General features: G+C 39.0%; 1 protein-coding gene across 4 annotated transcripts in view; it reads left to right on the forward strand.

The window, feature by feature from the left end:
- The first annotated feature begins 4,056 nt into the window (after positions 1-4,056).
- The window catches only part of sfmbt2 (Scm like with four mbt domains 2), a 40,670-nt gene continuing 33,958 nt past the window's right edge, over positions 4,057-10,768 (forward strand). For 2 of the 4 annotated variants that reach the window (XM_020651629.3, XM_020651631.3), the window contains exon 1: positions 4,057-4,241. The gene's annotated coding sequence lies outside the window, so the exon portion shown is untranslated. Of the gene's footprint in view, positions 4,323-9,883; positions 10,023-10,768 lie in introns of those variants that run through there. The other 2 variants (XM_020651630.3, XM_065951306.1) reach the window with 2 other exon arrangements.

A 10,768-nucleotide genomic window follows, 5' to 3' on the forward strand; every position in this document is an offset into this window, starting at 1 on the left:
GTGAAAGGCTGTTTTACAACGCTTAGTACTATTTTAAGTTTTCATTTAATCTTCAGGTCAGACCACAATCTAATTAGATCTATCTTCTTGTTAAGACTAATTAAAATCTATTGTGGCGTGATGTAAACAACACAACTTCAGAAGGTCAACACTTTTTTATCTTTTATTTTTTATATTCAGGTCTAATTACAGATTTTTTTCCCTCAACTGTTTTTAGGTTCTTGTTTAAATTTCACATATATTTTTATCCCTGCACAGGTTATGTACATTTCTTGTATAAATCTATTTTTAATTGCACAGTTTAAGTTTGATTCATCTAGAGGGATTCTTTAAATCTTTTTTTCGGGTTAGTAAATATGTATGGGAGGAGGGGCGTTGGTTTTGTGGTTAATTTGTAACAAATGTTTCATGTCATGTCTTTGTAACCTGCTACTGGATGCTTTGAATTACCCTCAGGATCAGTAAAGTATCTATCTATCTATCTGATAACAATTTATTGTATTTAATTTCACAATATTTAAGACAAAGTATGAATAAAAAGTCGATTTAAAGGATTCTGCATTATTCCAAACCAGAATAAAAAATGAGAAATATGCAGTCCAAGTTTAAACAGCTATGGGTGGATAGACACTGAAAATCAGAAATTATTATGAATGCAAAGATGACAATCGCCGCAGCATGTCTCCACATTTATTAAAATATAGTACAATAAACATATATTCTATTCAAACAAGAAAAAAATAATCTAATTTGGTTAACAACCCCAAAAGCAAACCACAAATCTGCCCTGCAACATCTCCATTCTTTAGTTCTCTTGACTTTTTTTTCTCCAAGCTTTTATTTTATACACAACCTGACCTGACTTCCGGTTGAAGTGACGCGAACGTCTGAGCAGCAGAATTCCTAGAATGTGCGTATACTCATACTCAATACATGAGGCTGTATTTGTAGAGAGGAAGAGAAGGTTCAGGTGACGGGACTGCTCACTAAATTAATCTGATTTAGGCCAATTTAGAGACTTTAGAGGATTAAATACCTGAACCCGGACAGGTAGGCACAGAGCCAAACATCCAGGCCTCCGGGATCCACTTAAAGAGGAGCTGCTTAGTTAAGAAGATACTTTAAGAAACTCACATAACAGCATTTATTCTCACCTTAATTAGCCAAGCAAATGCTCTGATTCTGCCTGAAACGAAATCATTTAAAATCCAGATCAGCCTCGTTAATTAGATCAATCAACACATTATATTTGCATGTGATTATGCTTCATATAAAAACAGAAGTTATGGATATAAGCACAGCTGTGAAAAGAGTAGCCTTTAAGTGTTTAGTTTGTAAGCATATATGGCTCTACCTCCCACTCCCATCTGAGTACAAAAATGACAAAATTCTAAAAGGGGGTTTGGTTTGGAGATGTCACTAAGCTCTAACTGAGTCTGTAGACCAAAGCCTGAGGGCACACAGTCACATTCCCACCAGACATACTGACACATATCAACATTTATGTACAATAACTGGCAACAATAAACTCTCCTTTAGCTCTAGCTAAGTCTGAAAGTTTCAGTGTGTCTCATTAGCTTAAACAGAGCAAACCAGACCCCTTTAAAAAAAAATCAGCTATTTTCTGAATATTGCATTCAGCCATACAGAGTCGAGATTTTGGATTCAAGCTTTGGCAAATAAAAAAAAAAACATCTTAATCCAACAAAATACATTGATAACTAGTGGAGTTCTGTAAATATCCACGACACTTTCATGCTTCATCAAAGGGCTTTTTGGCACACTGTATGCCACTGCACTACACAGATACTGTCTGAGACACTTTACTTTATTGTTATATATATATTCTGTACATACATATTTATATATATGTATATATATATTCTGTACATATATTCTAGTTTTATTTAAACTTTTTTTTTGCATTGTTAAGGAGAGCTTGGAACACAAACATTTCATTGCCAGCTATGACTGCTTTGCCTGTTATGTTGTTGCATTTGACTAATAAAGATAACTTGAACTAACTTTAAATGACGCTTGCGTCCAGAAACGTGTTTGTTTTTGTTGTAGACAGAATAAAATAAAAATGTCCTCTGCCTCGTGCAGGGAGGCTGCGGGCTCATGCACAGGTCGAGCGTGTGTGTTATGTGTGTATGTTGTAAAGTGTGTGTGAGTGTGTGTGTGTGTGTGTGTGTGTGTGTGTGGGGTGGGGGGGGGGGGGTGCATAATCCTTTCTCTCGCGCTCGGAAAGCCTCTTCTCTGGCAGATTAATGGGGCACGGCGCACGCTCCAACCATCTGTTCCTCCAGCGGCATCGCAGCGACACGAGCAGCCTCTTCATCTCCAGAGTCTCTATAGGAGATTCTTTTGTGTTGGTCTCTATATGATTCAGAAAATAATACAACACTGAACACACTCACTCAGCACAACTTCCCGTTACAGGCGTCAAAATAAAGCCACAGTTACAGTTCCTACCAACGCGTCAGTTCTTGTCACTGGAGTTGTTTCTGACTTGTTGGTGACGTTTTGAGGTTTAACTTTTCTGGCTTGTGCTTCCCCAAAATAAAGCTCCATATCAGGAACAGAATATAAATGTTTTGCTTGAGGCTTGAAGACGTGATTTATTATTGTTTTGTTTCCTGTTTCTGTAACGACCTGGTGACCCCTCAGACTTTGGGGGACCCGTGAGGAAACAATATGCTTTAAAAACCTTGATGTAGGCATATATGTGTCTTTCAGATGATTTTTTTTGTTGCTCATGTTTTCGTCTTTATGTCATATTTATCTGTCTTTCTTTATACATTTAAAGAATCCTGCAGATTGATTCCTACCAGATGAAAAATTGACTAAGAAAACCTCTTTTAAAAAAACTTTCCTCTCTTCGATTTCTCGATTTTCTAAAAATGGGATCCTGTCATGTGAAACCTAGACCAACGTAGGCAAACATAATAGTATGCCAGAGTGTTTTATCTATATTAAAGTTAATGTGATCAAATGAGAACTTCTGGCATCTGAGGTTCATGCACATTGGCGAAAGCAGGGGAAACTTTCAGGGGGATTTCCACTTAAATATGATGCGTAATCAGGCCAGCTCAGAAATCCAACAGACGGGCTAAACTTCCAGGAAGATGATCCTTTAATATGTTTTCTTACAACGATCCTCGTGTTGTTTCGGTTTGCTTTCTGTCGGCAGAAGTTGTATTTCCATCCCCCCCCAAGTATTCTGATTGGTTCGGTGCCAAAAAAGCGTCCACACAGATTATTTATACCTTCATATGTGGAAATAACCTGCATCTACTGCATGTGGTGTAAATAATCGGTCTCATATAAAGAGGACTTAATGGAGATATAGACCTTTGAACTGCACGCCATGATTATTGGAAATGGTAAAAATGCTCTGTTATACCACTAGAGGATACTGTTGACTTTGAGAAGAGATGAAAAAAACAGTCTCAGGCGATTTCTCAAGAGCTGTTTGAGACAACAAATTGCCAAATAAAATTGCCCAATGGAACAGAATGAACCACTCAAAGGGCAAATGCTTTAACAGCAGTTAGAAATGATTGACTTTAGAGCATTATTCACGCACATGGAGCAGGCTATGTTAAGGGGAGGTTGGGTTTTTAAGCTAAATTTAAATGTTTTTTATTACATATTTTTCTTGTATAACAATTTAAACTTTGTTTTTATGATAATTTGAGAATATTTGCCTCGTAGTGCTATTTTAAAAAACATTAGGTAACGAGAAAATGGTTCACAGATTGAAAACAAAACTGCCTGTCATCACACATATTACACTGGTTTGATGAAATATTGCCTAACAAGAAGCCAGACTAATATTTGATTAGATATTCCAATGTTTTTTTTAATATAAATAAAATGTTTGGTTATGTAACAGACATTTTCCTCTGTTTTGGTTTTGTAGGCGTCTCTGTAGTTCCCTATTTTTATATCAGGCTGAAGAAACACTTTTTTTTTTCTGCTGCACTAAAAAAAAAAAGGTCCGTGAAGGAGTTGGCTTGAAAATATCTGTAGATGTTTTTTTCGGACATGCGCAGATGGGCGATGCCATATTGGAACAGGGGCAGCAAGCAAGCAAGCAAGCAAGCAAGCAGCTGAAAGACGTCGCTCGCGTTGCTTTTGCTCGGACGAGGAGAAGAGAGAGAGAGAGGAAGAGAGAGAGAGAGGGAAAAAAAACAGAGGGGGTCTGGTGAAGGAGAGACGACAAGAAACTTGGACAGGTAAGGACAGGTGACGGCTCTGGCGCGCTGTAATTAACAGCTTTCACCGGGGGGAGAGGACGCTGTGTTGTGGCACTCGTGGTAAAACGCTTTATTGTGTTGTTTTCTTCCACTGTTCATGCTTTTTTATGTCACTAATTGTCTTGTTTAAAAGCTGAATTTTACTATTTTACACGAAATACAGTTTAAATGTCGCGTTAAGGTGGTTTTTCTATAACGACGCAATTTTGTTTTTACGCAAACGCGAAGTTGTCCTCGGCGCTCAGCGGGTAAAATGACTTATTGCTGTCATTCGTCTTATTATGAGTCACGTGGGATTTTTTTCTCGACACCCTTTTGGTTGCGTGAAATCCACTGGAAAATACCGGACACTGCCAAAAAATGTCAAAAACCCACTTTCAACATGGCGGGTTATGGTGTTTCGAGGAGGGGGGGGGGAGAGAGAGAGAAACTGCGCCTTCAAAATCTTTGAATGAGGAAAAAATACAACGACGGCAGATAGCGTGTCCGGTTCGGTTTCTTTTGATGGACAAGCACGGGGTGTAATCAATTAGATTCAAAGTGTGCATTGGGCGATTCCGTGGGAGTTTTTTTCCGCTGCAGTTTTGGAGTGTGCAAAGTACATGACCGGAGTGGCAGCCTTGCCTTGCCTTGCCTGCTGCTTCGGCTACACCCCTCATCAGCCTCATCTTCCTCATGTGCACTTCACGTTTCCTCTTTCACTTTTAATCCAAAAAAAAAAAAATGACCGAGCTCTCTCTAAATCTGTTTTTACATCGAATTTTTTTAAAACACTCATGACGATATTCAAATAACCAAAAACCCACCACAGAGCAGGATCGCTTCTTTCACGCCACATTTTGCGACCGTTTCACACTCGGACTGGTTATTTCCCTTCAGTTTATTGTGTCTCTTTTGGGGGTAAATTCTGCACTGATTAAGCAGATAATTGGATTAAGCCGCGCGTATCTGTTTAATGATTTCTCTTCTGGATTGTAAATCCGGGTTTTTTTTGTTGTTTTTTTTTACAGCTTTTGTATTATTCCCGGATTCTTCCCTCCCAGATTAAATTCGTCACCATAATGAACGGAAACAATAAAAGACTGCACGTTATGGACGCTCATGTGCACTGAATAAATCATGCTTCAAGACTTCTTGTTGCTCCACATATGTATTTATATTTCCACGGAGCTGAGCAGAAATAGCCAACTGCACTTACAGTACACTAATTATGAAAAATCGCCTTCAAGGGGGCCTGAGCTGTCAACAGAGGAAGATCCATTCTGCTTTCTTCTTGGTTGCACATCGTTGTTGGTTTTGTTGGTTTTTTTTCTTACAAACCACACAACGGCCATTTTTTTTTTTTTTTTTTTTCATCATGCTCTGTTGTGATAAGGCATTGTGTGTTAATCTGTGTTGTGAATGTTTGTGCAGAAAGACAATCAGGGAAACAGACAGAGGAGGAGTCAGAGCAGGAAGTAATGAAGTCAGGATCTATACTTTTCTCTCTTTCTTCACTCCCTCCTCTCTCTCTCTTTATTCTCTCTCGCTGTCTTTTTCTTCTCTCTCTAACTTTCTCTCTGTTTTTCTGTCTTTTTGTCTTCCTTGTCCACCTTCTTCCTCCAGTCTTCTTTATTTCTTCATTTCCATTTATTTTACACCTTTCTTCTTTACATCTTGTCTGTTTGTCTTACTTTTTCTTCTTTTTCTTCAGACTCTGGTCCATCTTTTTCTCGACTTCCTCTCATTTTTCTTTCTACCTTTCATTCCTCCCTTTCTCTGTCATTCTTTTTTATTTTGGCTTCTCGCGCTCTCTGTTTCTGTCAGTCTTATTTTCTGTCCATCTTTTTCCCTCCTGTCTTTCAGTCTTTCCATCTATTTTCTGTCTTTCTTTTTCATCCTCTTTCATTCTTCCTCTCTCTCTCTTTCTTTCTTTCTTTCTTTCTTCCTCTCTTTCTTCCTTTCTTTATCTCTCTCTTTCTTTCTCTCTCTCTTTCTTCCTCTCTCTCTTTTTTCTTTCTCTCTCTCTCTTTCTCTCTCTCTCTCTCTTTCTCTTACTTTATTTCTTTCTTTCAGTTTTTTCTTTCTTTCTCTCTCTCTTTCTCTCTCTCTCTTTCTCTTACTTTATTTCTTTCTTTCAGTTTTTTCTTTCTTTCTCTCTCTCTCTTTCTCTTACTTTATTTCTTTCTTTCAGTTTTTTCTTTCTTTCTTCCTCTCTCTTTCTTACTTTCTTTCTCTCTATTTCTTTCTTCCTCTCTCTTTCTTTCTTTCTTCCTCCTCTCTCTTTCTTACTTTCTTTCTCTATTTCTTTCTTCCTCTCTCTTTCTTTCTTTCAGTTCTCTCTCTTTCTTTCTCTCTCTCTCTTTCTTTCTTTCAGTCTCTCTTTCTGCTATAAACAAACTCGCTCTCTGCCTGGATTTGAATGAGGGGAGGACTTAGGCAAATATCAGATTTGACCTCGTGTGTGTGTGTGTGTGTGTGTGTGTGTGTGTGTGTGTGTGTGTGTGTGTGTGTGTGTGTGTGTGTGTGTGTGTGTGTGTGTGTGTGTGTGTGTGTGTGTGTGTGTGTGTGTGTGTGTGTGTGTGTGTGTGTGTGTGTGTGTGTGTGTGTGTGTGTGTGTGTGTGTGTGTGTGTGTGTGTGTGTGTGTGTGTGTGTTGTTTCCAGTCATTGATGTTGAAATAAGAAAATATTGAGCAGAGGGAGTTTCCCTCTCTCTGGCTGCTGCTCTGATTACTTCTACTGCTGCTGCTTTTTATTTTTTTATTTTGTTGGACTTTTCATTTTTTTCAGTTTTCACCTCATCATTTGATAGTTAGTTGATCTTTTCTAAGCATCACAAGCTGTGTCCTAATCGGCCGTTTAACACACAGGCCGCATTGTGCACATGTTTAAAAACTCCAGGAATCAAGAGGAGGAAACAGAGGACAAATTGTTGTATCAGACCTCCTGTTGCCAAGAGGAAACAACTCTTGGACGGGGCTAAAAAGAGGAGAACCTAATAGGCAGTAATGCAATAAAACCCCAAAGCCCATGCAGTGGTAGTTAATCTCCTAAATCCCCCCATTAAATCTTTGGCATTGGTTGGCTGTAGGGAAAGGCAGGAGGACAACATGTGGATGCTCAGCGCTCCACTACGGGGGCTAATCAATAAAAAAAAAAAAAAACTGCTCTCAATCTGCGGGGGCACACATGTCCCGCGTCTGAGATTAACTCTCCCAGACCGGCTTAATCCCTCAATGCCCAATCTGGGGCGGTTTCCTTTTGGGGGCCAGACGGCTTCAACAAGTCCCAAAACTCCATCAGAGAGAAACGCTCTCAGCTTGTTTCAGAGATGTTGACCGTCACCTTCTGAACAAAAACACTCTGCATGTTTGTTTGTTTTTTATTAACCCTTGAGGCTTAAAAAAAACGTGTTTGAAACAACTCCACATGCTCAGAACGCTAAAAAAAGACAATCAAATGTGACTTTTGAACATTATTTCAGCCTCCTTTTTGTTAGGAGGATTGTCGATAAGTTTATAAGGTTAAAATTCTCCTTGATTCTCCTTTTTTTTAAAACTCAACTTTAAACCGCTCCCACGCACAGCAGATCTATCGAACAGGTTCTATAATGTGAGAAATGTCTGTTCTTTTTCTAATGCCTGTGCACATAAATGTGGGTCGGACATTCTTCAGGACCTCCGGGAGCTGCATTAAGTTGATAAGAAGCGTAAAATATGTGACCTTCGCTCCAAAAAGTTTGCAGAGACAATAAATATGTCAGGGTGAATTTTGGGGAAATGAGCAATGTGGTCCGTAAGAAATTTGGGCTGTGACACACTTCCTGCATGGTGACTGTGTCTCTTAACTTTGGATTCAGAGTAAAGGACCTTTAACGTTTTTATGTTGCGTAATCACTTAAATGACCAGAAGCCTTTTTCTTTTCTTTTCTTTTCTTTTCTTTTTATTGCCTCCCAATTTGAGGAGAGCACGGAGGACAATGAGAGGGCTGCACTTTTATGTGTTTTTACATCTGATGTGGTCGTTAAAGGCTTCAAATTAAAGGTCATAGTCAGCCGTGCAGCTTCTTTTGTATTTTAAAATACGATGTGCTGAAAACTTGTTCATGTCCAGTGACGTAGAATACTTCAATCTTGATTTATTTCCCTGTTTATGTATTATAAGAGGGAAATGTTGAACTACATATCGTATATAAAATGTTAGAAAACAGTGACACATGTGTTTTGTCTTTACATTGATTGCCTTGTGTGTCCGAAAAACTAAAAATATTCAATAAAAAGCAGCAGACTGTCACGTTTAAGAAGCAGGAATCAGCGACTGTTTGAAAGTTTTTTTCAGATTTCCATACTCATTCTTGCTTCTAAGTTAAACTCAGCTCGAATCAGCTACACAAGTCGATGCTTTTTTATATGTTGTTCTACCTCTACTAATCTAGAGAGTGTAGGACGACACAGTTTTAGTTGTATTCTAAATGCAAAGTGCTGGAGCACTGAGCTGACACAAAACAAAGACTTTTTAAGTGTCAAATGAATCAGAAAAATACATTTTTTTTGGATGTGATTTAACAGATTTTTCAACATTTGTTGCATTTTCTGCAAAATGATTCTATCATAAAGTGTGATGAAGTTCTTAAGAGTCCCAACTAACGGTGCAAAAAGCTTTAAATATTCCATTAAAAGTGAAATTAAGCTGCAAAAGATCACACTTTAAAACCTGGAACCATTACATTTTCTGCTGTTTTTTTTACAGATTTCCAAACTGATCAAGTCACTTATTGCTTCTACATTCATGATGAAGTTCTTAAGAGTCCAACTAATGGTGCATAAAGCTTTAAATATTCCATTAAAAATGAAATTAAGCTGCAAAAGATCACACTTTAAAACCTGGAACCATTACATTTTCTGCAGTTTTTTTAAACAGATTTCCACAGCTTGATCAAAGTGTTAATTATGTGGTTTTATACTTTACTCCATCTTTGAATTGTTTTACTGACATGTTGGAATAAGTAGATTCTGAACATACATTTGAGAAATGAAGAATAAACGAGAGCAGCCTCTGGAGGGGAACTCCTCCCTGCACTATTTGAAACGGGGCGTTGGAGAACTCTTTAATGAGATTTAACGAGCGCATGCTGACGACGGTGATGTGTCGGTGCTGCTGCTGCTGCAGACCGTGGGCCACTTAGGAGAGAAAACGCTGAGGAGAGAGGGGCGAGCGAGCAGGGGAGCGTCATGTGAGCCAAATTAGCTCAGCTTGTTGTTTACGCAATGGATGTTTGCCGGAGCCACTGTGGGATGTCAGGGGTCTGAGTGTGTGTGTGTGTGTGTGTGTGTGTGTGTGTGTGGAGGTGGGAGGGGGCACACACACACACACACACACACGCTGCCTCTGAAGACTCACAGTTCTGTAAATACACTCGGCTCGCTCAGCAGCTCCAGCGTTGTCTGCATGCTTTAATTTTCTCTGGATTTAAAGGAAGTCTTGGACGCTGGATTCAGTTTATTTTCCTCCTCCATTTTTCTTCTTCTACTTCTTCTTCTTCAGTTTTTGTCCTTTTCGTTCGGAACACCTCAGGATGTCGACTCACAGAATGAGGATATTTTCTGCTCTCCTCCTGGATGTCACATTTGAGAGCGAGGAGTTGTTTTGGGGCTGGATCGAGGATGGATGTGTGACCGCGGCGTGCTTCTAGTGTGTTAATTGCCGCGTTGATGAAAGTGGGTGGAAGTCGTGGAGTGAGTCACTGGTGGTGATGTGACTGCAGGACAACAAACCGGCAGGCGAGTGACACGCGGGGTGTGTTGTTGTTGTGAGGATGATTATTGTCAGGTATTGTTGCACAAGGTATTCATAAAAAAAGCTTTTGAAGGTTTCTTTGCATGTTCCCTTTCTGCATTTAAGACTTCAAATCTGCTGCTTCGTTAAGTCGTACATTTACAGTTTTAGGATCAGGATAGAACCTCTAAAAGAAACAGTTTATACGCTCATTAATCCTGTTTGTTGGGTATCGGTTTATTCATGAATCTTGAATGATGCAGTATACGAGCAGTGCATTTGATTCCTTAGTGGTTAAGACCTATGGGATTTCAACCCGAGCGGACATGATTAGTGAAATGACAGAAAATGATTGAGCAACAGGTTTCGTCATCATCAGCTTCACAGACTTTGTGTGTCATGTGAGGATTTTCTTTCTTTTCTTTTCTCTGTGTTATCTCACTGCAAACTGAGACGCTTTCACTTCTGGATTATTGATGAGATGTTTCTTATTTAACTAAAAATCCAAACATCTGATGACTTAAATCGTTTTTCTGGTGAGATGACAAAAGAAAAAGAAAATAGTTCGATGTCCTGGGGCTTGGAATAAGTCGTCTGCTTGTGATTTGTTTTCCCCGTTTTGAACAGCAAACTGGCTGCATTCATAGAAAACTACATCTCCCAGGTAAACCTGCAGGCTGATACAGGATGTAGGTTTAACATCTTTGTTTTTGAACATCTAAATCAGCTCCATCCACTCTTATGTTGGCCA

This window comes from Labrus bergylta, chromosome 23, assembly GCF_963930695.1.
Source record: "Labrus bergylta chromosome 23, fLabBer1.1, whole genome shotgun sequence".
NCBI classification, from domain to species: Eukaryota; Metazoa; Chordata; class Actinopteri; order Labriformes; family Labridae; genus Labrus; species Labrus bergylta.